The sequence below is a fragment of the Bos javanicus genome, chromosome 12 (assembly GCF_032452875.1).
Source record: "Bos javanicus breed banteng chromosome 12, ARS-OSU_banteng_1.0, whole genome shotgun sequence".
NCBI classification, from domain to species: Eukaryota; Metazoa; Chordata; class Mammalia; order Artiodactyla; family Bovidae; genus Bos; species Bos javanicus.
Genome location: NC_083879.1, coordinates 79,102,184 through 79,130,126, shown reverse-complemented (window position 1 = coordinate 79,130,126; position 27,943 = coordinate 79,102,184). Strand labels below are relative to the sequence as shown.

General features: G+C 40.9%; 1 protein-coding gene and 1 long non-coding RNA gene across 2 annotated transcripts in view; one reads left to right on the top strand and one right to left on the bottom strand.

The window, feature by feature from the left end:
* Window positions 1-27,943, top strand: part of FGF14 (fibroblast growth factor 14) — a 636,375-nt gene that overhangs the window by 33,601 nt on the left and 574,831 nt on the right. The window lies entirely within an intron of this gene.
* Window positions 71-3,084, bottom strand: LOC133258574 (uncharacterized). Its single transcript, XR_009740082.1, has 3 exons — window positions 2,707-3,084; window positions 666-1,052; window positions 71-282 (listed from the first exon to the last, which is right to left on the bottom strand). It is a non-coding gene; the product is annotated as an uncharacterized LOC133258574 (long non-coding RNA).

Genomic DNA, 27,943 nt, shown 5'->3' with positions numbered 1-27,943 from the left:
AATGTTTAAATTATATACTAGTTAAATTACATAACATAAATCAAGCGTCCCAATTAAATACTGAGCTGTTGATAAACAACACTAAAGAGAGAGTGAGATTTAAATTCGAGTTACCCTCTTTGAAGTAGTACTGCTGCACTTTTGAATGACTTCCAAAAGGCTGATCATAAAGAACCACTTTACTCATTTTCAAATTCTGCTTTAGCGGTAATCAAGTTACTTGGTGTGACTCAGATGAACAGTCTGCTCTTAGAGTATTAGGATCATTTCACTTTCCTGTACCTGGGAAAACAGAGAAGAAATGGGCAGATTGCTTTTGTATTCACCTGCCTGCACCCTTTAGGGAGACCCTTTTGGAAAAGTGCTGGTTTCTTAGGACTGCAACGTACCATCTAGGAAACTTGAGGTATACCGGAAGGTGAGCTTTTGTACAGCTCTTTGATTTGGGAGGAGAATTTTTAGAGAAGGCTGTATGTGACCACACACAGATACCTACACGCCTGCATTCGTGCCTAGGAACTTATCTGTCCTGAGACTGCTTATCTGTATGTCAACTCACTTGAGCACTTTTGCATTCCCTTTGAACCTTTAAAAGAATCTACATGCTAAAAGTCAGTATGTAACATCATTACTAAGTATTCATGTAGCTCTGGAGTCAGACAAACCTGGATTTGAGTCTTATCTCCACATCTCCTCATTGTTATTCTTGTTCCATCGCTAAGTCGTGTCTGACGCTTTGCCATGGACGGCAGAAAGTCAGAAGTCCCTGTCCTTCACTCTCTCCTGGAGTTTGCTCCAACTCGTGTTCATTGAGTTGGCAATACCATCTCATCCTTTGTCACCCTCTTCTTTTGCCTTCAATCTTCCCCAGCATCAGGGTCTTTTCCAATGCATCAGGTCTTCGCATCAGGTGGTCAAAGTATTGGAGCTTCAGCTTCAGCATCAGTCTTTCCAGTAATGTTCAAGGTTGATTTCCTTTAGGTTTGGTTTGATCGCCTTGCAGTCCAAGGGACTCTGAAGAGTCTTCTCCAACACCACAGTTCAAAAGTATCCTAAGGCAAAAATTATCATTGTATCTCAGTCTCATATCTCTGTTTGTAAAGTAGAGATAATGACACATATCTTATAGGGGTGTGGTGAGGACTGATAGTAATAATGCATATAAAGTCTCACCATAGCCCCTGGGTTTTAGGGGCTATTAACTTAAAATAGTTAAGTAGTTTGCATTGAAACTGGGGTTTTCAAGGATGAATAAAAGTTTGTTGGAGAAGAGGAGAGTTAAGGCCATTTTAAGGAGAGAGAGAAAAGACAAAACCCTCCAACATAGCAGCCTATGGATCACCTGGCAGAACTCTTTGTAAGAAGACATGGTGTGGGGAGTGCTCTGGACACAGTGAACCCTGCGGAACTGGTGATCAGATTTAAGGATAGGCAAGAGCTGCAGTCTATGGGGTTGCAAAGAGTTGGACACAACTGAAAGACTGAACTGAACTGAAGATGGGTCCATGATGAGTGTTTTATATCCGGTTATGAGTTTTGATTTTATAAAGTTTTGAGTCCGTGAGACCTACTTGTGTTTTAGGAATGTACCTGGAATATAGAAATCCAGGTGGCTAGTTGTTGTTGCAAGTTTATGGCTGATAACTCGATGACAGGAATAGAGTAATTATAGCAGGAGTTAAGAGATTTGAATGAGTTTTCTGGCTGGTTTTGCTTTTTGTATGAGGGAAGAGTTTTGAACATAAAAGAAAGGGTTAAGTTTTTTTTGGTGTGTGTGTGGTTTTCCCAAGGCCTAAAGGTCATTAGCAGCAGGGACCCACTTCTAACACTTGTTTGGTACCCACAGTGCATCAAACCGTACTCAATAAATAACTACATTTGAGTGAGAAACATAAAATTATAAGATCTGGAGTATTTGTATATGTATGCTTTATTATTTTGATAAATCTATGGGATATTACAAGAATAATCCTGGATGCATAGTGGAAAATTCACTCTTCTCCACCTTTGGTTAAATAAAATAATCCGGGTATCTGATAACATAGCGATCTCATTAAAATTAATCTTTGTATTTAATAATGTGTTCTCTCTTCTGATTGTTACTATTTCCTTTAAAATGTAATTGTCTATAATCCTTTTAATTTGGGGTGTCAATAGAATTGTTCTTCCCATTTTGCAGCTGAAGAATTCTGCTAGGGCAGTTTGAGACAGACCAAATCCTGAACTTGGAATTCTCAGTGGTAGTTCTGTAGCTCAAAGCTTCAGTCATAAATCCTGAGACCAGGAAACAACAAGCAGTGATGCTAATAGAAAGGCTTTCATGTTCCAAGAAGTGTATTACCTCATACAAAAAATAGCCAATGCACTATTTAAATATTATTACATGGGAATTTTTTATTTTCCTGGGTGATTCCCTGCCCCCCACTCCCACCCCCCCTTTTTGAGGCCATCTAATGCTATTTGATTGTAAATGTAGGTTCACGTGGGTGCATTCGGGGACACACACCAGTTGAGGAGGTCCTGAGCGAGGTTCTCAAACACCCAGACTGTAAGGTGGCAACGCTTAACCTCGAACAGGTAAAGAGCCACTTCCGACTCCATGGATTCAGGAGAGAGTGTGACCTTATGATATCCCATTCGGTAAGGTCTGCAGCAAGATCCTGTATCACCATGACTCAGCATCGATTCTGCTGAGAATCTACTCACCCATCGATTCTGCAGCCAGGGGAACACACCAAGGAGCAGAGCTGACCCGTCAGATGGCGGTTGGTGAGACAGGGCACCTGGATCCCCGTCAGCGCGTCTCAGGCCCTGTACCTCTGACGACGGGAAGAAAGCAGGATGCTCTGGGGCGGTTTCCGGTCCAGCTTCCGCAGACGGGAGGGCGGGCAGCCGCTGTGTGCTGGGCTCCTTTCTCTGTGCTGCGGCTCTGTGGTGGCCACCGCGGGGGCCTTCCAGGGAAGGACAGTGACAGAGGAAGACCCAGGTGGCCGGAGCCTCCGTGAGGCTGAAAACCCACATTCCACCGACCCCGTGCTCTAGGGTCTGGCTGTGTGACCCGGATGTGTGACACGTGGGCCAGTGGTCCCATGATTTAGGTCACAGAGACACACGTGATCATTCCCTCAGCGAGGTGACCGATGAGTTGACTAGTCTGTTGACTGGGAGCTCACGGTACATCCTGATAAACTCTCTCGGGGACAAATCCTCTGAAACGGCATGATGTCTGTGGTGATGGCTGGATTCTCTTAAAGAAAAGTCTTCTCCTAATTGACTCTTCCTGCTATTCATTTAGGGGTCTTCCTCGGTGCCTCAGTGGTGAAGAATACGCCTGCGACACAGGAGTTGCAGGAGATGCAGGTTCAAACCCTGGGTGGGAAGATCCCCTGGAGGAGGGCATGGCAACCCACTCCAGTATTGTTGCCTGGAGAATCCCATGGACACAGGAGCCTGGTGGGCTACAGTTTATGGGTTCACAAAGAGTGCGACATGACTGAAGCGACTTGTCATGCACACATGCCTATTCATTTAGGTCCAGAGGATCCAGTTATACCTTAGCTTTTTATGTTACTGAGTCAAGGGGTGAGGCAGGTCTAGTTACTTCTTACATAGTTCTCTTGTTGGGACAAAGGCCCTGAAAGATGGCATCTGTGGGCCTTTAATATCAACATTAACGAGCGGGTGAATTGTATTTTCTTTACGTGTGCGGAAATAGTGACTTCTGTAGAGTAACTCTGAAATGCAGTCATTGCATTCTTGTCAGGACTGATAAATCTCTAAAACTGTTACCAATTCTGTCATGTACGTTATGTCTTAAGATGCTCCCAGATAATTCTTGTCCCACAGAAACTGTGAGATGGTGAATATTTGCTTCTGTTTCAAGTTGATAAGTTGTGGGGTGATTTGTTATGCAAAAAGAGAAGATAGCAATACATGGGAATTCTGTATTTTCCTGGGTGGTTTTTTTCTTTCCCTTTGAGGCCATCTAATGCTATTGGATTACTTCCTTACTTTGTGTTTTTCCTTCAACTCTAGAATGCTTCTTGCTTATGACAGTGAGTTTTAAAACTAACTGAATTGTAAAGTGGTACTTTTCATAGTGATTGTCACACAATAGTGCGTAAGGAAGTTGTAGTCACATCTAGTAGTTCCAAGCAAATTTGGTGTAAAGGTCTGTACTAAAAAATGATATACTAGGCTTGTGCAGAAGAGAATTTTTGTAATCTATTTCCCAACAAATGTGTGTTTTTCCTCTTTAAGATATTATGTGTTTGAGATTATTTTATGTTTTAAATCACATTGTGAAGTTTGGAGAGAGAACAAGCTTGGACATTTTTTATGAAGAGTTTATTGTAGGGAGGAAGACAGAATATAGAAGTGACTGCTGGCTTCTTGGCAGGGAGGGGTATTTTCAGTGTTTTTAGTCAGTGCTGTACTGCCCAGGCAGAATGTGGGCAGAGTTTATAAAAGGCAGAATCCTGCAGTGGCGGGCACACATGTGAGGCTTGTGTGACTGGCACCACCCATGAGCCAGAATGCTCACCAAATCCACACGTGGATCACAGATTCCATCGCTTCCCTAATGCCATGACTCGTCACTTTCATGTGATGGTATGTTTTTGATACTTAGACTATTAATCAAGGAGCATGTGATATTTATAAATCTAATTATTTTCAGAAATATGATAATCCAGAACACCAGTATGACATTGATTAATATCTAGTACCTTTATGTTTTTTAATCACTCATATTTTACTCTTGAAAGTTGTACAGTCTTTCAGAAATGGGCCTGTCAACTGGGGATCCTGGCATTTCCTAGGGTTCCAGGGGAAGGAAGGTTAAGATGAGTCAGCTCCTACCAGAGTCTGTGAAGACCCGTAAGCCAACAGGATGCTATACTTCTGCATCACATCTTCCTAATATCTGTTTCAAAATCTTTGTTCTATTGACTGAGAAGAAACTTCCTCAATGAAAGCTGATTCATTGCCTATTTGCGCCCATTTCTCCCCACCTCCCCATCAGCAAATTCTCTTTCTCTCTCGCTATGCTCTAAATTCTCTATCTTGGCTAACTTTATGCCACTGTAGAAGTGATTAGTAAGAACATCATTTAGATCAAACAATAATTCATTTTGGAAACATGACTGTCTCATAGCAACAAACAAAGGCAGAGAGATAAATGAATATATATTGTATTCACATATAAAATTTTGTATGTTTACATACACAAATGTAGATATAGACGTTATATATGTATGTGTGTGTGTGTGTGTATATGTGTGTGCTTAGTCGATCAGTGGTGTCTGACTCTTTGTGACCCCATGGACTGTAGCCCAGTAGGCTCCTCTCTCCATGGGATTCTCCAGACAAGAATACTGGAGTGGGTTGCCATTTCTTTCTCCAGTTATATATGTATATTTATGTTTACTTACTCATATGTAACAATGCATATGTATAACAACTGGGAAGCAGAGATTGGGGTTCAGGCATAAGGACCTGACCAAGGTGAGTGAGTAGATGAGAGACAAAAACAGACTCAAAGATGACTCCAAGGTTTCTAATTAAAAGACATACTTTAACCTCATGCTGCTGCTGCTAAGTCACTTCAGTTGTGTCCGACTCTATGCGACCCCATAGACGGCAGCCCACCAGCCTCCAGAATCCCTGGGATTCTCCAGGCAAGAATGCTGGAGTGGGTTGCCATTTCCTTCTCCAATGCATGAAAGTGAAAAGTGAAACTGAAGTTGCTCAGTTGTGTCCTACTCTTCGTGACCCCATGGACTGCAGCCTACCAGTCTCCTCCGTCCTTGGGATTTTCCAGCAAGAGTACTGGAGTGGGCTGCCATTGCCTTTAACCTCATAGGGATATATAATTACAAAATTTTGATTTTTATGGATAGAACCCAGAGGTGTGGTGATGGCAGGAATTACTGTCCTGTGAATGAGAAAATAGAGACTTGAAGAATTTTAATTGACTTGCTTAAAGTCTTGTAGTCAATAAGGAACAAAACTGAAAGTTGAACTGGGGGTTCTGTCTTCAGATCTGCTTAGAACTTTCCATTCCCAGAGATTCCTCAGTCCAGTCCTTGGATAGTTCTCTGGGGACCCGTAAGGTGATAAAATGTTGTATGCTTGAGCATAGTCTGAATTTCCTCACCGGGGGACTCAGACTTGGAGATTCTCAAAGGGGTCATGTCTCAAAAGAACTTAAGAACTTGGTTTCTCCTTGGTTACTGTCTGGCCCATGTGACTGAAAGGATGATTAGGTAGGAAGGGCAGCCCTACCTAGTAACTGGATTGTGGAAAAGCCCCCTCCCGGAAGGGAGGTGCCTCATGGTGAGAAGACTCCTGAGTATGGGATGAACCTGGAGCCTGTTATACAGAATGGAGTAAGTCAGAAAGAGAAAAACGAATACTATATACTAACATGAAATCTAGAAAGATGGTATTGAGGAATCTATTTGCAGGGTAGGAATAGAAGCGCAGACACAGAGAACAGACTGTGGATGCAGTGGGGAAAGGAGAGGGCGGAGCGAGTGGAGAGAGTAGCATGGAAACATGTACATCACCATGTGTGAAGTAGACAGCCAGTGGGAATCTGCTACATGACACAGGGAGCTCAACCCGGTGTTCTGGGACAACCCAGAGGGATGGGAGGGAGGTTCAAGAGGGAGGGGCCGTATGTATACCTGTGGCTGATTCGTGTTGATGTATGGCAGAAGCCAACACAATACTGTAAAGCATTTATCTTCCAAATAAAAAGAGGGAAAAAAAAAGAGCAAGACTGTGGAATTCAGTGAATTTTTAAAGGAAATTTTTTACCTGGGAAGGAGCTGGCTCTGGATCCCAGTTGGGGAAACAGGTTGGACTCAAGAGCTTAGGTCTCAGATTTCGTGACTCTGCGAAAGGGTTAGAGCTCACCCATATATGTGTGGGGTTTCTGGTCCCTTCTGGCCTTCCTCCCACAGACAGTAGGTTCTTCACTCTGCTGTGGGCTGATGACCAACCGCAGAGGAACTGGGCTCTCCCAGAGGAACTGGGAGACTGGTTTCTGACCACCGTCAGCAGGGTGCTGTGGACAGTTTCAGTGAGGGCGCTGTGGGTGCCTTTTAGTAAAACAAGCTTAAATTTTGTTATCAAGAGCCATTCTCTGCCATTTTATAATCTAACATCCAATAGGTCTGTTGAAAAGGGGATGACAGAGGATGAGATGGCTGGATGGCATCACCGATTCGATGTACGTGAGTTTGAGTGAACTCCGGGAGTTGGTGATGGACAGGGAGGCCTGGCATGCTGCGATTCATGGGGTCGCAAAGAGTCGGACACGACTGAGCGACTGAACTGAACTGAACTGATACTCTATGAGTGGAATACTTGTTAGTATCCACTTAATACTAGTTAAGTGGAAGTGGCTCTATATGAAAATGTCTATGGAGAAGTTCTCTAATTGCCACAATTCTTTCCCCCCTCCTCAGCAGTAGTAAACAGGAAACATTCTTAAGCAGAAAACAGGGAAGAACTAAAGTGGTGAGGCTGGAGTCTGAGACTGCGTGGACGAACATAGCCTGCAGACGAGGACTTGGTAGGAGTTACTGTGACACGCTAGCAAGTTTCTGAAATTGAACTGTGTCCGCTGTGAGGTTTTGGCTTTTATAAAAACTTGGAAACCATCAGAACAAATCGACATGAAAGTCATGTCAGAGTAAAGCATTGCTGATGGCTCACAACCTCAAGCGTGGCCCCCGAAGCGTTTTGCAACACAACAGTTCTTGATCCTTTGAGTGTTTACTGAGGAGATCAATGTTGGCACATCAGTATGAATGTGCACATTTGTGCTGTTGGCAACTAGTTTAAAAAGCTTAGAGCAAAGTCCTGTAGCACTCACAGCATCTTCTCTCTAGTAAAAAGGTAGCAATAACAATTACCTTCAGACCCACCTCCATGAACCAGGGTATCCAAATGATCTCCAGTGGTCTGGCTCATCCTGTCTCTCAGGTAGAGACCAGAAACTTGAAAGTGTTGGGGCTAAGATTTTTTCAAGTGCAGTTAAATCACAGTTAAAGACTTTTCTTCCAGACAAGATCGTATGAAAAATTCAAATGTCTCCCTGTTTAATGTTAAATATGAGGGTAAAGAATCTTGGCTATAAATTGGCAGGGATGGATAGAGAGAAACTCATTCAAGCTACTCAAAATGGCAATAAGACAAAGGGCTTCCCACAGCTGTCATAAAACCGTTGATAGAGACATCATATTTAAAAAATAAAATGTTATTTATTTTCTTCAGTTCAAGGAAATGCCTTTTGTTTTTCCTTTCAGAATAACAATAAACATTCATCTTTATGGCAGTCTCATGCCTTGGGAAAAGGAGTCTTTTGTCACAGAATTTACTTGAAGTCTCTATGAGCACAGAGTGTTCTAATCCAGCTTGTACGGAACGTACATTTTTATAGTTCTTTACAGTTTACAAAGCTCTTTGAACATTTATTATCTCACTGAATAGGCTGGAGTCCTATTTCTGATTTCCCAGCTGATCTACCATGTGAAAAGCAGAAACTGCGAAACCTCTCCCAGATTCACTTTTTTTTCAAAATTAGGAAATTAGTGCCATCCTAAATGACTGGGCTTTTTTTCAAATAGATTAATAAGAGTGTGTTTTCTCTATAAATAAGTTAACAACCACAATACCTGAAGATCAGAATCAACTGATCTAAATGTTAAGTTGAGTTAACTATTTAATTTGAGTTTTGGAGTGCATTAATTTTACAAATTAATGATTAGAAGAGCTTGGTGCAGAATTATATATCAGTATCACTGGTATTTCAATGTTTTTCTTTCATGTGTATACATCTCTTAAAATAACCAAGTATTATTGTGTTTCATGTGATAACTCACTCTTTAGTAGAATCAAAAGCTATGCCTAAATGGTTTCAGTTCAGTTCAGTCACTCAGTTGTGTCCGACTCTTTGTGACCCCATGAACTGCAGCATGCCAGGCCTCCTTGTCCATCACCAACTCCTGGAGTCCACCCAAACCCATGTCCATCAAGTTAGTGATGCCATCCAGCCATCTCATCCTCTGTTGTCCCCTTCTCCTCCTGCCCTCAATCTTTCCCAGCATCAGGGTCTTTTCAAATGAGTCAGCTCTTTGCATCACGTGGCCAAAGTATTGGAGTTTCAGCTTCATCAGTCCTTCCAATGAACACCCAGGACTGATCTCCTTTAGGATGGACTGGTTGGATCTCCTTGCAGTCCAAGGGACTCTCAAGAGTCTTCTCCAACACCACAGTTCAAAAGCATCAATTCTTTGGTGCTCAGCTTTCTTCACAGTCCAACTCTCACATCCATACATGACCACTGGAAAAACCATAGCCTTGATTAGACAGACCTTTGTTGGCAAAGTAATATCTCTGCTTTTTAATATGCTGTCCAGGTTGGTCATAACTTTCCTTCCAAGGAGTAAGCATCTTTTAATTTCATGGCTGCAATTTCATGGCTGCAATCACCAACTGCAGTGATTTTGGAGCCCAGAAGAATAAAGTCAGCCACTGTTGCCACTGTTTCCCCATGTATTTCCCATGAAGTGATAGGACCAGATGCCACGATCTTAGTTTTCTGAATGATGAGCTTTAAGCCACCTTTTTCACTCTCCTCTTTCACTTTTATCAAGAGGCTTTTTAGTTCCTCTTCACTTTCTGCCATAAGGGTGGTGTCATCTGCATATCTGAGGTTATTGATATTTCTCCTGGCAATCTTGATTCCAACTTGTGCTTCTTCCAGCCCAGCGTTTCTCATGATGTACTCTGCATATAAGTTAAATAAGCAGGGTGACAATATACAGCCTTGACATATTCCTTTTCCTATTTGGAACCAGTCTGTTGTTCTATGTCCAGTTCTAACTGTTGCTTCCTGACCTACATAGGCTTGTTATTGATAATTAATTTTTTCCCATGGAAGGTAAATCTTTTTCTTTTTCAGTACCTCAAAAAAGTAATCTTTTCCACTTGGATTTAGTTAGCATGTCTTTTTTATTCTTCATAATATGACTAAAGATAACTCAGTATTGTTTTAATCAGGTTTTAAAATTTTTATGCTGCAATATATTTATTTAAAGCTTGAATTCTTTTTCCTGTATTTGTATGGACTTCACAAATAAGTGTCAAAATGAAATCCTTCTTATTTGTTTTGGCAGTAAATGAAATAGTGGTATGGGTAGTGTTGGGGAGCGGGAGATCTCCTCACCCACTCCTCTTGAGTTCTTATGCCTAAAATGGAAGCAAGACAGATTAACAGAGGAAAAAGAAACAAGTTTAACTGGTTAGCATGGAGTCTTTCAGAAATAGGACGAAAAAGAGGCTAATGCAAGCAATTTTTATGTTTTTTAGACAAACAATAAATTTGAAAGGAATTGACAGGACAAAGAAACTTAGGTTGGGTGCTTAATTAATAAGGAGTTTAGGCAAAGTTTGGGTAGTAAATTAACAAAGAATTGACAAGTTTATTTATATAGGCTTCTCAGGCCTGGAACTCTCTCTTTCCTTCTACCTTCAGGTGCAGGGAGTGGTCCCTTCCCATGGGAGATTTATTTCCTGCTTTCAGAGAGACAAAGGAGGGTCAAAGTGTACCTCTTGAATTGGCTGTTTCTTAAGTAACCTTAAGTCAAAATAATCAATATTCTATTGAAGTATATCTTGGAGTGGCCTGCCCTGGGCCCCCTTCCCCACAAACTCATAATTTGGTAGGGAAGAAAGATACAAGTGTATTTATTGACCATACAAGTACTAAATTAAGAAAGTAGTATTGTACATAGCTGTAGAACCTTCAATTTTGTCTGGAGGCGAGATTAAGTGCCCCCATAGCAGTCTGATCATATTGCCATTATCCTGTTGATAATGTTTTACTCTAATGAGTAACTGCTAAATATTTAACCACTTTGGGCAGAAGCACTCTTATTTATGTCACTATCTCTAGTCCTTTACTTTGCTTTATGCTCATTAAATATTTATTGAGTTCATTTTGGTGGGCAGAAGAGCCCAGAAAGGAGAGAGCACTTAGCAAATGAGATCACACCCAACGTGGGCCTTGAAGAGTGATGAGGCTGAGAAAGGACAGAGTAGAGGTGAGAAGGGAAGTTCCAGTACAGCAAAAATAGGAAAGAACAAGGGTTTTTGAAGTGTTTGGAAAATGGCAACAGAGTGTGAGGATTGGCTGGAAATACAGATGGAATTGTAAACCCAGGCCATAATTTGAAGGGCCTGGACTCCCATGGTAATTAATTTAGAATCTTCTTGAGAACACTCAGATCCCATTGGTTTATGGAAGTAATGAGGAAGCTGCCCAGAAACAATGACACTAGAAGGAAGGCCATGACGATAGTCTAAGGAAGAGAAGATGGCGTCCTGAACTAAGATGGCGGCCTTGAGAGTGGAGAGGAGGATGTGAATTCAAGAGATAAGCCTGGTGGAGCCTGGGTTCCTGACGCCATGATACTGCTGTATCAGCCCTGGATTGGACTGTTATTTAAATTTAAAAAATTCTGTCCTGTTTGCGCTAATGCTTCTCTTGGGCCATAGATAATTACAGGATGACAGCTGGGCATTTGAAGTGCTGTTGATGAGGATGTTTACGTTTTACTGTGAGACTACTCTGATTTGACTGTCTTGAAATGAGGGGCTCTGAAAAGAGCGTATCAGTTAACACTGCACTATTTTACAGTTCACTCCTTAAATTTATTATCAAGACACTGAGATATTATTTGTTCTGGAATTTTGATGCAGAGGTCTTAACCCACCCCCTCCTTGTCTCCATTACAAATTCTATGAATCAGAAAGTCATATGTGGCGGATTCATTTTGATATTTGGCAAAACTAATACAATTATGTAAAGTTTAAAAATAAAGTAAAATTAAAAAAAAAAAAAAAGAAAGTGATAGCATTTGACTAGGAGATATTGTAGAATTACCTTCAAACGAGGCAGCAATCTGCTCTCTTCTCTGCTTTGTAGTTTATGCCCTAGGTGCGGAGACCCTACGTCCTGGCGTTCATGGCCTGTTTTCTGCATCACTTATTCAACAGATCGGCTCTGTGCACCATCAGAATGAATGTATCTGCTGCTGATGCAGTTGTGTGTGTGGGTATTTTGCAACATTTAGGGTGAATGTACAGTGGGAACTGGCTTGGCTAAGACAGGAGAACATGAAGAATAGTGTTTCAAAGGAGAGCAAAGTCCACCGAGGGCAACTTGAGACAGGTGTGAATGATTAGCTAGGGGGAGTGGTCATTTTCCTCCTTGACATCGACTTCCAAAGATGATTGCCCTCTTATTTGCAATTTTTCTCAATTTACTGCGGAGATACTACCTATGATTTACATAAACTTGAAGTGAGAACTTATTTTCATCTTGTATTACCTCTTGAGGTTTAAGCTCATTAAGTAACTAGCACTGTGTGGAATACCATTTTGGCTTAAAATAATGTACCTAGTTTTAAAGGATGAGGAAAAGCTCCATGGTTCCTTTTTAACCTGTTCCATCTCATTCATGACATTCAGCATTTTCAATCAAGATATTTCCATCTAGGCTAAAATGCTTGGGTTTATCTGCCGCAGAGAAGTACAAGTAGTATACATTTTGGGGCAAGTAGTTTAATTATTTTATAGGTTAGTTTTCAAAATTGGAGGATTTCCCAATAATGTCTTCTTGTAATTGTATCCACATGTGGTTCATAAATTTGAAATCAAGAATATGATGCACCATGGTTTTAAAAATTACCACAAGCTGACAAAAGACATAATCTGGACCCCTCCTTCAAAGCAGGTTTTTATACCCTGTGGACCCCCTTTTGGGTGTATGTTAAGATACTGCTTTTTGTGGTATCAATTATTGCCAAGTAAAAGCAAAGTTAGGATGGCTGAAGGTGAAAATGGATAATCAATTCATTCTTCAAAGGTTTTATAGTAGTTTCTAATCTTTTTAGCTTTTCAGCTTTGTTTTGAAATCATCCTCATACTTTGGGTTGAAATAATATTTTTATTGAAAATCCAGTCTGCTCACTCTATGTATATTCTGTATACTGTAACGTTTTCTTTCATTGTATTTTAGGTACCAGAAAAAGTTGTAAATGTGGAAAAGTAAATCTTTCTCCCTGAGGATTGCTTGTTTTTTAACATAAAGTTAATTTTGGTTAATTTCTTTTCTAAACCGCTATAAGTAGTTTCCCAATGGAATTCTATTTAGAATTTCAGAAAGTTAACACATAAAGGACGTGAGTTTTTTTTTTTTTAACTTTATATAATTCAAAAGTTTACTGTACAAGGAGAATTTTGCTGAGATATGAAGGGCTAAAAATGAAACTTTATTTGGAAAAGCAGCTTGTACCTTTACTTAAACCACTGTACATTTTCAGATGCACTAACTTCAAAATTCCTTGTATCCATTTTTCTTTAGGGAATCTGAGTGATAGAAGAGCTGCCTTTTAGTTGGTATTGGGGAAAAAAATGTAAAAGTGAAAACTAGCAAGATGTATAGAATGCAGGAGTCCATGGTATTTGGATTAAATCACCAAAATGTGGAAAGAACTTTATATCTTAAAAGTGAGACTATGGAGAGGAATATTAAGATGCAATAATAGTTTTTTTTTTTTTTTTTGCTCTTCTGCTGTATGTGAAAGCATGTTTTCGTATTATGCCTGGCATTTATTAGGTGGTTATAAATTTTATCTGAACTGATGAATGAAAAATTTTCTAGGGTTTAACTGGTATTCATTGTAGAATTGTATCTCAGGTAAACATTTACAACATTTGAAAAAGGAAATTTTGTCATGTGAGTCCTTCTTTTCCATGCCTTCATTGTGGAGCTCTAATTTATGTTAAGAAAGGTATTTTTGTGGTGATGAAGAGAATGGATTTGTGTCATGGAGGTAAAAACAAACATGAACCAAAACATGCCTATCATACTTTCAAGTAGAGAGTTAAGAACACATGTGAGCAAGCGTGCACACACACAGATACCGTGTTAGCATGTAAATGCTCAAAGCATAAGCTGAACTGGGCCCCGACAGCTCATGTGCTCTCTTGACCGCAGCCCTGGAACTTCTGATAGCATCAGACAATCAGGCCTCCTAACAAAACAGTGTATGGTTAAAGCCTGTCTGTAAGGAAACCTCATACATTCACTAGGATACCCACTTGATATTAGAAAATCCTTCTAATTTTGGTGATGTGTCTACTGAGTATCAAAAATGAATTTAAAACAAATCTCAGTAAAGACCATAGACAGTCATGATGCAGGAATTCTTTGTTTCATATAATTGATGTACTACTGAACATGTATCAGTTGGATATATTTTTGTTATTGATTCATATTTCAACTGTTTTTTGGGAAATCACTATTTAGAAGAAACCAAAAGTTTTAAAAACTAAATGATCATTTTTCAAAGGCAAACAACTCTCTTTTATTGTATAAAGTTCAAGTTTTGCCCATTAGAAATAAGATTTTCCTGATGTGAGGTCTTCTATCAAAATGGAAATAATAGTGTTGCAGTTGGTGAAAATCTTTCCATTCTAACGTCCCTGCTTATACAGTACTTTGGCATGTAATCATTTAACTATTTATTTATGCCTATTTAACTATTATTTATTTATGTATGTACATCTAGCTCTAGAGAATAGTAAGTCAGATCTTGAGGGCTTATACCCAGTTCTGTCTGAGCTTAACTGGTTGGAGACGTTTAGAAGGTGGCACAACGAGTGAGCCCTGTTTTAATACCTTCTCTGCCACCTACCTCTCCCACCATCACCCCTTCTTCCGACCACTTACTGGTGTAGACACAAGAACACTGTCTCCAAGGGACATGCGTTGAATACGTATTATGTTTGTCTGAGGCACTGTTCTAAGAGCTTTTTCTGCACTTAGTCATTTAAACTTCATAATATCCCTGTTAATACCCCTAATTACAGATAGTGAAATAAGGCACAGAGAAGCAGTTTTCTGAGTTCCCCAGCTAATGACATATGGCTTCAGGATTCAGTTTTAAGCAGTGTGTAGAGCAGGCTGTTTTAACTGCTACGTCGAGTTGCCTTCTTTAAAGGGAGGATAAACATTCCAGAATTCAACAGTATCTTCTTTTCTTTCTGGACCTTGACTTTGCTGCCAGTGGCCTTCTCTGTATCATGTTGGCAGCTCCCTCCTGCAGGCAATGGCCCTCTCCGCAACCTCCGCACCCCCCACTGCAGAAGGGCCGGGTGGGTGTGTGCAGGCGCGCCTCCACCCTTCGTGGAGGTCTTCCAAGCACGCTGTGGACGACGTGTCCACAGGCACGACGCACATGGTGTGCTGGGGGCTGGAGGCCTTCGTGGTGCGTGAGGAATCGACCCTGAGGAAGGGCCGGCACACATTAAAAATCTTTTTAGTGAGGTATAGTTGATTTTCAAAGTTGTGTTCATTTCAGGTGTGCAGCAAAGTGACTCAGTTATGCACACGTATATATCCACTCCTTTTAAGATTCTTTTCCCATATAGGTGATTATAGACTGTTGAGTAGAGTTTTCCACGCCATGTACTAATTCCTTATTAGTTTTCTATTTTAAGGATACTTCTTTTTAAGAAAACATTATAATGAAAGTAGTCCATGTTGAAAAATATCCAAACTTGTTAAAATGAAACAACTCAGGTTTTATGATGTCAAAATGAATGTTGATTATTGCTTTTTTTTGTCTTTCTTTTCTTTTTTTTTTAGCACTTCAGAAGTAGTACCTTTTAACAGTTTGAAATGAAACTTTCCAGATATTTAATAAGTACCCATAAAAATGAATCTACTTCTCTTTTTATGTATAGTTTATAATGAACATATACATATTTGCATTTTATAGAATAAAATTATACTTTGCATATATATTGTTCTTTTTCTTTTTTCACTTAATAAATTCTTTCAATTTCAGAAATCCAAGTCAGCATATTGAGAATTGGTTTATCTTAAAAAATATTTGCTGAATGTCCTATTATATGGATCTATTTACCACAAATAAAATGAATAGCACTTAAAGTAGTAAAATTATTTGTGTAACCAATCTCCGACTAATGGAAATTGAGTTCTGTCCTAGTTGTGTGATTCAGTGAGTGAGCTGACAGGCGGACGTTGGTCCTGAGGGTGAAGGGACCTGATCTTGCCTTCAGTTGCTGAGTCTAGTGCATTTCTTGCCTCTTGGATATTTATCCATCTAGCAGATTTTCAAGGTTTCTCATTAATAATGACACATGTTTTTTTAAATTTTATTTTATTTTTAAACTTTACATAATTGTATTAGTTTTGCCAAATATCAAAATGAATCCATCACAGGTATACATGTGCTCCCCATCCTGAACCCTCCTCCCTCCTCCCTCCCCATACCATCCCTCTGGGTCATCCCAGTGCACTAGCCCTAAGCATCCAGTATCGTGCATTGAACCTGGACTGGCATCTCGTTTCATACATGATATTTTACATGTTTCAATGCCATTCTCCCAAATCTTCCCGCCCTCTCCCTCTCCCACAGAGTCCATAAGACTGTTCCATATATCAGTGTCTCTTTTGCTGTCTCATACACAGGGTTATTGTTATCATCTTTCTAAATTCCATATATATACGTTAGTATACTGTATTGGTGTTTTTCCTTCTGGCTTACTTCGCTCTGTATAATAGGCTCCAGTTTCATCCACCTCATTAGAACTGATTCAAATGAATTCTTTTTAATGGCTGAGTAATACTCTATTGTGTATATGTACCACAGCTTTCTTATCCATTCATCTGCTGATGGGCATCTAGGTTGCTTCCATGTCCTGGCTATTATAAACAGTGCTGCGATGAACATTGGGGTACACGTGTCTCTTTCCCTTCTGGTTTCCTCAGTGTGTATGCCCAGCAGTGGGATTGCTGGGTCATAAGGCAGTTCTATTTCCAGTTTTTTAAGGAATCTCCACACTGTTCTCCATAGTGGCTGCACTAGTTTGCATTCCCACCAACAGTGTAAGAGGGTTCCCTTTTCTCCACACCCTCTCCAACATTTATTATTTGTAGACTTTTGGATCGCAGCCATTCTGACTGGTGTGAAATGGTACCTCATAATGACACATTTTATGTGACACACAGCCCTGTGGAAGCTTAAGGAACTCTCCCTGTTTGACTCATTAAGGCTCAATGTCCTTTTGTCAGGCAAGACATAGGTATTAGCTTTCTGAATATTGTATTTTTAAAGATCAGGCAAATACAAGGGTTTCAAACCTGAAGTTCTAGGTTTCTATCCAACTGCTTCAGTTATTCTTGTCCTGGAAGGAACTCCTCCGTCTCACTGAAAGTTGCAGGGTTGGGTCTAAAAAGGCTCCACTTGTAGTCAGGAGCAGAGTTGTATTCAGGAAGAGGTGTATTTCTGGGTCTGGTTTTACCTTCGCCTGAGATGGAGGAGGTGTTTCATTGGCCTCCCAGGAGGTCTCCTTCAGAGTCTTCTTCCTCTGTTGAAATATTATCACTTTCTTCTCCCGTTCTCTACTTAAAAATCTAGTATGACCTCACTTCAGGCAGTAAGACTGTTTTGTGAAAAGTTCCAAAAATAGTTATCCTGAGCAAGTGATTTCTAAGTGGCAATAAAGTTGATGTCTGTGAGGGATGGGAACACTGTGCTAACTCAGCTGTTGCCTGCTCTCTCTGCAAAGTGGAATGAGATGAAACAAAAATCTTAAGACCGAATTAGTCTTTAGTTCAGTTCAGTTCAGTCACTCAGTCATGTCTGACTCTTTGAGACCCCATGAATCGCAGCATGCCAGGCCTCCCTGTCCATCACCAACTCCCGGAGTTTAATTAAACTCATGTCCATCAAGTCGGTGATGCCATCCAGCCATCTCATCCTCTCTCGTCCCCTTCTCCTCCTGCCCCCAATCCCTCCCAGTATCAGGGTCTTTTCCAGTGAGTCAACTCTTCACATGAGGTGGCCAAAGTACTGGAGTTTCAGCTTTAGCATCAGTCCCTCCAATGAACACCCAGGACTGTTCTCCTTTAGAATGGACTGGTTGGATCTCTTTGCAGTCCAAGGGACTCTCAAGAGTCTTCTCCAACACCACAGTTCAAAAGCATCAACTCTTTGGCACTCAGCTTTCTTCACAGTCCAACTCTCACATCCGTACATGACCACAGGAAAAACCATAGCCTTGACTAGACAGACCTTTGTTGGCAAAGTAACGTCTCTGCTTTTGAATATGCTATCTAGGTTGGTCATAACTTTCCTTCCAAGGAGTAAGCGTCTTTTAATTTCATGGCTGCAGTCACCATCTGCAGTGATTTTGGAACCCCCCAAAATAAAGTCTGACACTGTTTCCACTGTTTCCCCATCTATTTCCCATGAAGTGATGGGACCAGATGCCATGATCTTCGTTTTCTGAATGTTGAGATTTAAGCCAACTTTTTCACTCTCCTCTTTCACTTTCATCAAGAGGCTCTTTAGGACAATTTATTATTGCATTTTGTTGAATTGGTATGAGCATTCTCTGTAATTTTTATAAAAATTATAAGGAAGAGTTATAAATATATTCACATCCATTTTATTTGAAATGTATTGCATAAGATTTTCCGATGCTGAAGGTGTAAATTACAATAGAGAATATTCTGTCGATAAATAATTTTGTGACATTAGAGAGTAGAACTACTTACAATTCTATTCCTTCTATAGCACATGCAGGTTTGTCTAAATTTGGGAGGATGTGGAAATTGTGTTAACTCAGGTACTAGGATTTCACACATTCACACTTTCTGTCTCACACAAGAGGGGCTCTTTAAATTTGCTTTAAGCAGGTATTCCCACTGTATCAAAATTCTCAGTTTCAGCCAGTGGTGTATACAGTTGACCCTAGAACAACATGGGTTTGAACTCTGCAGGTCACTAACAGTTGGGTTTTTTTCAGTAGTAAATACCGAAGTAGGGCAGGTTCTGTGGTTGATTGATTCCTAGGTTGGAAGTTCACTACTGGGAGTGATCCTGATATTTAGCTGGTTTTTGAGGCCGTAGAAGTTGACAAGCCCACCAGGGAAAACACTTCAGATGAGAAGAAAAGGAATCTTAAGTAACACCAACATTGAACACCTGGATAGGGAAGGAGTCAGCAAAGATCTTTAGAAAGAATACATGGAAAGACACAGAAAAAGCAGTAGTTTATTAGCAATGTAAATGTATTATTGCTCATGCTTTCATGGGCTGTGTCTGATATTTGTTCATGTGAGTTAAATATGCCTTCTTACTAGGTATACTGGTTTTATTTTTATTTATTTTCTGATTTCACGGCACAGCTCTTGGGATCTTAGTTCCCCAACCAGGGTTTGAACTGGCATCTGTGGCAATGAAAGCACTGAATCTCAGCCACTGGCCACCAGGAAATTCTGCTTTTATTTTTAGATATAGTAGTTTTTGATTCCTTGTGAACTAGACATGGAACTGCAATTATTTCTGACAGTACACGTTAGGATTTGGACCATACTTTCATGTGGAGGAGGACAAAAGTAAATCTAAACTCTTCTGGTCCAGGACACCTTTCTTCCAGGACAGTGGGAGTGGTGGGAATTAGAGCAATCAATTATAAGAGAGAATATTTTGAGAGGGAAACGTTTATCTTCTAAAAACACAATGTTCTTTTCCATAACTGTATCTTAAAAGATGACCTAGATTATGTGATCACTGATAGTTAACAGTGGACTTGTCCTAATGTATGAGTAAATGTAGACCATTTTTATGAGCTATTAAAACAACTTGTTTCCTTGGTAGTTAAAAGTGTCCCCATATTCTCATCTGTGAGTCATCTGTTATTTTCTATAGAACCCTATTGGTGTTCCGTAGTTATTTTAATTGTCAGGTTAAATTACTGGACTAAAGTGTTGGAGATGTATGTATATACAATTTGACCCTGGAATAGCACAGGAATTGGGGTGCCAACTCTCCCTGCAATTGAAAATCACAGTACACTTTATAGTCAGCCCCCTGTACCCCAGCTTCCACCATATTCTGGGTTCTTTATCCACACGTTCAACCAACCACAGTGCCATTGAATTTACTGTTGAAAAAACACCCATTGTAGTGGACCTGTGCAGTCCATACCTGTGTTATTCAGGGGTCAGCTTGTATAGACGTAGATAATCTGATTGCTCGAGTATTTTATAGTGGCAAAAGCTATGAACTTGTAGCTTTCAACAAATTTGTCTCAATAACACATTGTAGTATTTGGCAACATCCTTAGCCGTATTCACACATCATGGGGTGTGTCCCCCTTACAAAAATCTCTGATTTAAACGTATGCTTGCAGGTACATTACAGCGTGAGTTTTCCTCATGGAAATAACACTCTGAGTGGGCCTTGGTTTCAAGCCTTGCCCACTCAAGTGCTTTGAAATGTATCCAGAAATTCTTTGAAACTTCCTTAAAATGTTGGAACCTAACCCCTCTCCCTTCAATGTGATCTGGTTTTAATGACTTACTCCTAAGGCACAGGGTAGAAAAATGGAAGTGACTGAGTGTTACTTCAGACTAGGTTAGAAAAGGTAGCCCGATTTCTTTTTTTCTGGATTACTTGCCTCTAAACACCCAGGCAGCCTCTGGAAAGGCCCACATGGTGGGTCATTCCTCCACATGGTGAGGAATGGAGGCTTCCCGCTGACAGCCTCTGAGTGTGCCATCTTGGAAGTGGACCTCCCAGTTCCCATCAAGTCTCGAGAAGACAGCAGTCCTCCTTGTGGATAACTTGAGTGAAACCGAGAGACCCTGAGCCAGGACCTCCTAGCTGAGCAGCTGCTGGACTCCTGACTCACAGAAACCATCAGATAATGAACGTTTGTTGTTTTTGGCCACTGAATTTTCTAATAGTTTGTTACACATAACTAATAGACTCATCAAAATCTTTTTTTAATAAGCTGAAATACTCTGAAGGTTTCCCGTGATATATTATTTAAAAATATGATTTCTAAGCAAAGTAGACATTATAGAATTGAATTAAGAATATGATTTGAATAACTTTGGTGGGGAGAAGCAAATCTAATTAGAGAAAAATGAGAAAGGAGTTGGGACATTTTTGCTTTAAGATTCCGAAGGGGAATTTTGGGGACTTCCAGAAGCTCTTTAAGAGTTTTAAATTGCATATAATTGTATTATACTTAAGGGCTTCCCTCATGGCTCAGACAGTAAAGAATCTGCCTGCAACACAGGAGACCTGGGTTTGATCCCTGGGTTGGGAAGATACCCTAGAGAAGGGGATGGCTCTCCACTTCGGTATTCTTGTCTGGAGAATTCTATGGATAGAGGAGCCTGGCAGGCTGCAGTCCATGGGTTTGCAAAGAGTTGGACATGACTGAGAGACTGCCACTTGTGCTTACAGCTGTACTTTCCAAAATTTTATTATAATCATGGGGTGTTTTGGATTTGCATAGTGCAGGATTATAATGAGAGATTGAGGAGTGAGAGAAGAATGGTGTTCCTTGGGCAAGAGTTGGAAGAGGGTGTTGAAGAGAAGAATGAGAAGGAAGAGGGAGTCACATGGCAGAGAGTGAGGGGAAGTGGAAGAACGGGAAACACAGTGAACGTAAGTGTATTTGAACAAGAACAAGGTGATCCTGCTGCAGATGCACATGTGTGCTTAGTCGCTCAGTCATGTCCGACTCTTTGCGACCCCATGGACTGTAGCCCACCAGACTCCTCTGTCCATGGGATTCTCCAGGCAGGAATACTGGAATGGGTTGCTATGCCCTCCCCCCAGGGCATCTTCCCAACCCAGGGATCAAACCCAGTTCTCCCGCACTGCAGGCAGATTCTTTACCTTCTGAGCCACCAAGAAAACCCAAGAATACTGGAGTGGATAGCCTATCCATTACCCAGGGGAACTTCCCGACCCAGGAATCTGAACCGGGGTCTCCTGCATTGCAGGCGGATTCTTTACCAGCTGAGCCACCAGGGTGCTGCATCACTGCTGCAGTTACTTCCCCTCTAATTCGAGGGGAACTTGCTGCTCCCTGAGACAAATTAAGCTGGACTGACCCTGAGTTTAAGGTGGTGAGAGGGAGGCAGTGGCCACTGACCATTTGTATACAGAAACCTTGCTTATGAAATCTGGTGGATCTCCCACCCCTCTGACTTCAGTGCAAACTTCATCATTCCTACCCGACTTCCTGTGAATTCCCATGTCATTGCTTTATACCTGAATACCTGGATTGTTGTCAGTAAATTCTTGTCAACTAGCTGACTCTGCTTGTGTCCTGTAGAAAGGCCAGCATGACTTTCGCCACATACAAGAGAGGCCTTTCTTTCCCAATAAGTTCTGCAGTTTGCCAAGGCAGATGTGGAACCATGTGATACAGGAAATAGAACTTACTCAAAACGAGAGATGTCAGAATTTCTTCCCCCGGCTGGAAATGTGGAGAGAAGAATCTGTCTTGCTCCAAGTGAGGTCAAAGGATAATTTCTGTCATGCCCGAAGCTGCTTTCTTGAAGCCCTTTGGAGAAGTGCATTTTTTGTAGATACTTCAGGTGGCATTTGGGGGCAGTCTCTGTGCCCAGATGGAAATGACTGCTGACAAGTTAATTTTCCTATCACACAGGGCTTTGGTAAATACATATTAACTCATTGCTGATGAATATTTTCACAAGCATGAGTTTGTAACAGGTCACCCATAGTCCATATTCATTCTGTTCCCTTTTCAGATTTGTATTGGAAAACAGCGTGTCAGAGTTCAGAACACACAGGTCTCCCTAGAATCGCTTAGTAGTCACTCTGAAGGAGAAAAACAGTCCATCACTTCTATGGACCTGATGATACATGGAAGCACTGTTTTTAAAATATTTTATAGGTTTACTGCACTGAAATTTCCGATGGAGTACTCAGAATTTATCCTAATTTAACCTAAACCCATGGGTTCATAACACATTATATGGCAACCCACTCCAGTATTCCTGCCTGGGAAATCCTGTAGATAGAGGAGACTGGAGGGCTACTGTCCATGGGGTTGCAATGAGTCGGACATGACTTAGCAATGGAAGAACAACAAACAAGGAACCAAATGTGTGCAGGGTTTTTACCTTTATTCCTGGAAAAAACATCAACTCTCAGCTTCTTGGCTTTGAGATTTCTGTTGATAAAAAGAAAAAAAAATTAAAACTGTTTATGTAGATAGACATTTTGTATTATCTTTGTGGAATGAAAATTCACAGATTTGTACGGCTCCCCACCAAGTGGCATCATGATGGAAACTATCTTTCTGTATTTATACAACATGTTCAAGTCAGGAAAGACGAAGTGCTGGAAACATGACTTCAATTCTCTTTGAGGATTTTTCAATGGTAGATTGAACACTGACATGGAGGGTGTAGCTGAGAGGGTTGTGTTACCTGAGAAAAGTCATATATAATTAAGATGAGGGAATGGAAGGCAGATCATGGAAAAGCTTGTGTATAAAGGGAAAATTGACTGAATCAGTGGAACCGTGTTTCACAAGTTTTCAGTTCAGTTCTGTCACTCAGTCATGTCCGACTCTTTGCAACCCCATGGACTGCAGCACGCCAGGCTTCCCTGTCCATCACCAACTCCCAGAGCCTACTCAAACTCATGTTCATTGCATTGGTGATGCCATCCAAGCATCTCATCCTCTCTTGTCCCCTTTTCCTCCTGCCTTCAATCTTTCCCGGCATCAGGGTCTTTTCCAATGAGTGTTCTAGTGGAACTAATTTGGGTTGGAGGAATGGAAGGGCCAATAGATGACGTTTGGTGTGAATTTAGTTCCCAGGGCAACTGATCAGCATCAGTTTCTCAACAGCAGCTCTAAGGACATTTATTTGCCAAGGGGAGCTGTTTTGTGTGTTGTAATGTGTTTGGCAGCACCCCTGGCCTTTACCCAATAGATGATGGTAGTACCATTCCATTTCCCCAGTTTTGACAACCAAAATTGCCCCTCGCGTTGCCATATATTCTCTGAGAAGCAACATGGCCCAAGTTGAGGACCACTGGTCTAGATAAACCCTGTGGGAAGCTTTGAATTAGGATAGCAACCTGTGTTCAAGGCTTCAGTAAGAGGAGTTTGTTGAGGAAGAAGTACCTTTTCACTAAAGCGATGTCAAATGCCCTTTGACCAAAGAAGCCACCTATAAACCCAACTTCCCAGGTAACTACCTGGTAACTATAGTACCTTCATAGCTATTAGCTTTCAGAGTAGTGGTTCCCAGATTTGAGTGTGCATGAGAATCACCTAGAGAATTTATTAAATCTCATATTGCTGGGCCCCTGGAGTTGCTATTTCAATAGATCCAAGGGCCCGAGAGAGATTTTACATTTCTAACGAGTTCCCAGATGACAGTATTGTATCACAGAGACCACATTTTGAGAACCAATTTCCTATAATACACTACTGTGCCATTGTCTGGCGTTAGCTCTTTCTTGATTACCTTTATGATTTCCTTCAAGCTCAGGCTTGCTACCTTCAGATTCTCTTGTTCACCATTTGCTCTTTCTCGTCTTTGCATTGTTTACTTCCCACGGTTCTTAATTCTGTCTTCCTTGATTCACATTCTGCACTGAAGGATGAAGGGAAAATGTCTCCTCTTTCCTTTACTTCTCTCACTGGGCATGTTTTTCCCTTCGCTTCAAATCTGAACGAGACTCAATTTCCCTCATGCTACCTCCTGTACCATCCCCAAGGTTGCCCATCTTTCGGGACATCTGTGCTGTAAGAATGTGTTATGAAGATACACCACAGTTGTCAAAAATCTGGAGTCACTCAGGATTTGATACGCTGTTTTGACTGTAGTAACACATTTTAAGGAAATATCTGACTTTTAGATCCTTTTCTAAGCTGTAAGTGATTTCTTGGAACTCATCTTTCTACAAGGGACATTTGAATTATTTTGCATAAATGTATAATTTTACACCTACCCACATCAAAGCTCATCTGTGAATTTCCTGCCCACTCACACAGCCTCATGAGATATCCCTATCAGATTGCATTTTATTACCCAGGAAAGATTACTTAGGGTCATAGGCATTCTCAGAGATACCACCACATCCTGTTCTCTCTTAGTCGTTAGAATGCTTTGTATGTTTTAATAGGTATAGATTGGTCCTCAGAAGACCATCATTGTTTATATTTTGACAAATGCATTCCCTTTGCTGCATGTTGATATCAAACTCACTGACCATGGGAAATAGCATGACACGATTCTGTAAGAGAGGATATAGAATGTCCCTCTTCCCTTCTGTGTGCTTAGCTGAGATCCCTGTGATGAAAGAGACCAACAAGAGAAAACAAGCAATCGTATTTGTGTGTGTTTGTGTCAGGGAAAATGAATAACTCCCAGACGTGGATCAGAATCCAGACTTAAAAACCATCTTAATAGGCAAAGGGGGGAAGGGATGTAGGCCTTTGAGGAGAGATTAAATGGTTTTTAGGAAAGACAAATGGGTCCTAAGAAGACTCTATGGAGGAGCAGATGGGTGACAGAGTTTGGCTGAGTGTAGTGTTGACCTCTGGTCTTCTCTTTGGTGGGAAGGGCCAGTCCTCTCTGGTTGGTGTAACTCTGGGGGGAGTTCCAAGCTCCTTTTGAAAAATCTGTCTTGAAGCTGAATCAGATAAGAGGAGTTCAGAGAAAACGTCTCTCTGCATTTGCTGCCTATAAGTTCAAAATAATAACTGAAGGCGGCATGTTTTGGGATGGCATATTCTGCTACCTTCACTCTTACTCCAGTTTGGGGTCAAGGTAGACTGTTTCCTCTAGCACCATCTGGTTTCTTGGGCCTGATTCTACTTACTAGCTGACTCCAGTAAGTCATCGTGAATTGATAGTCTTGTCTCTCTGGATCTTCCAGTATGCTCATTTTAGGTGTGCTTCATGGCAGGGGGCACTCCTGAAGTGGCTCCATGGGAAAGAATCTGCCTGCCAATGCAGGAGACACAGGAGACGGGGGTTTGGTCTCTGGGTCAGGAAGATCCCCTGGAGTGGAAATGGCAACCCGCTGCAGTATTCTTGCCTGGAAATCCCATGGACAGAGGAGCCTGGCAGGCTACAGTCCATGGGTTTGCCAAGAGTCGGACACGACTGAGCACTACTGCACGTACTTTTTCTGTACTATAGATTCTTTGCACACTCAGAACCTGGCATACAGTGAGTGCTCAAACATTATTCAAGTGGGCTAAACTGACAGATTTTCTGTACCAAATAGGATATGAGAATAAATCCAAATCAATTTGTTAACAAATGCCCTTGGTCTGTATTCTATTTAGAAAGAAATTTAGTTTGATTTTTGAAAATTCAGTTTTCAAATGATTACTCTATTAATAGCCACTGTTTGTATTGTTACACATCAAATTAGTGTTTTGCCCAAGTGGACAAACCATGAGGATTTTTTATCCAGAAGCAGCATGTTATGTATCAATAGTTAATGGATTTAGTAAGGTTCTTTAAGGAAGCAGTTCTAATTTCATTCAGGTTCCCTAAGTGGTTGGAGAAATCTTTACCAAAAATTGCAGCATTTTGACAATATCTATCTTTTTAAAACATCCTAACATCCAAGTGATTTGATTAATTTAGTTTTTAATAGGTATGAGGGAATTTTAAAATATTATAACCACAGGATAATTTATTCATGGAGGATCATTTTGTATGTGATAAATCTCATTCCTCCTTTTCTGGCAGAAGTATAAAAAAGTGGATTGCAGCTGCTAACTTAATAATTTTCCTGATAACTAAGAATGAAACAGATCTCACTGTAAATTATATAATCAGCTTAAAAAGCACTCCATATTCATTCTGTGACAGAGTATGAAACACACAAGGCAGAGAATATGGTTATTAGAATTTCTTCCCTGCAAAACTTAATGATGTTATATTCAATAGTACAGTCAGAGAAAGATCGGGTTAGAGTGCTCAGCCGCTCAAGGAATGTACCTGAATGTCAGCCTTAAGTAGCTTTTCTTTTTCCAGCTAAGGAAATCTAACAGGATATTAAAAATGTATTTAGATTCTGCCCTGCTTCTTAACGAGGCAATATGAGAAGATGAGAGCTATGTTTAGTAGAAGGTTTGACCCATAGAATTTGCAGAAAGGGGTCACTTAAATTTAGTTTGAAAGCCAACACTCTGGCATGTGACTCTGTCACACCCCTCCAATCCATTCTTCATGCAGTTATCTTTCTAAAGGCACATCTGATTATGCTATTCATCTGTTGCAAGCCCTTTAGTGGGAGAATTTTTACTCATTAGGTTGGCCGACTAGGTCCTCCGTAAGTGGGTCTTGAAAATAACTGCCCTTGAAATCGTGCCTGAACTCTAAGAAGCAACTCCCAGTATGCAGAACGCCTCAGCCATCGACTACTTTATTTTTATTATTATTATTATAATGCTACCATCTCTGTCAGCCTGGAATGGGCACTCTCTGTCCATTCCCCCAGGGGAATTGATCACCCCTGTCTCTGCACCCAGGGCTTCCCAGGTGTGCTAGTGGTAACTAGCCTGCCAACACAGGAGGCATTAAGAGATGCAGGTTCGATCCCAGGGTTGGGAGGATCCCCTGGAGGAGGGCATGGCAACCCACTCCAGTATTCTTGCCTGGAGAATCCCATGGACAGAGGAGCCTGGTGGGGGCAGGGCTCCAGTCTGTGGGTCGCACAGAGTTGGACATGACTGAAGCGACTTAGCGTGCCTGCACACACTTCTGCACCCGTAAGTTACCTCCACACCCCTCTCCTTTCACCACTCTTAACATTCTGTGTATGCAGTTACCCTTCTCTCTTAGACTCTAAGTTTTTTATTATCTCTGCATGGCACTTGGTTGACTATATTTATGAATGGATTCACACATACCTGAACGTGCTTGCTCTCTCTTGAAAACAATATCCTTCGTGGGAGTTTTGCCAACAGTTTCAAAATAAATGGTCTCCAGCTTGGGGTGTTTTCCTGAGCTCTTATT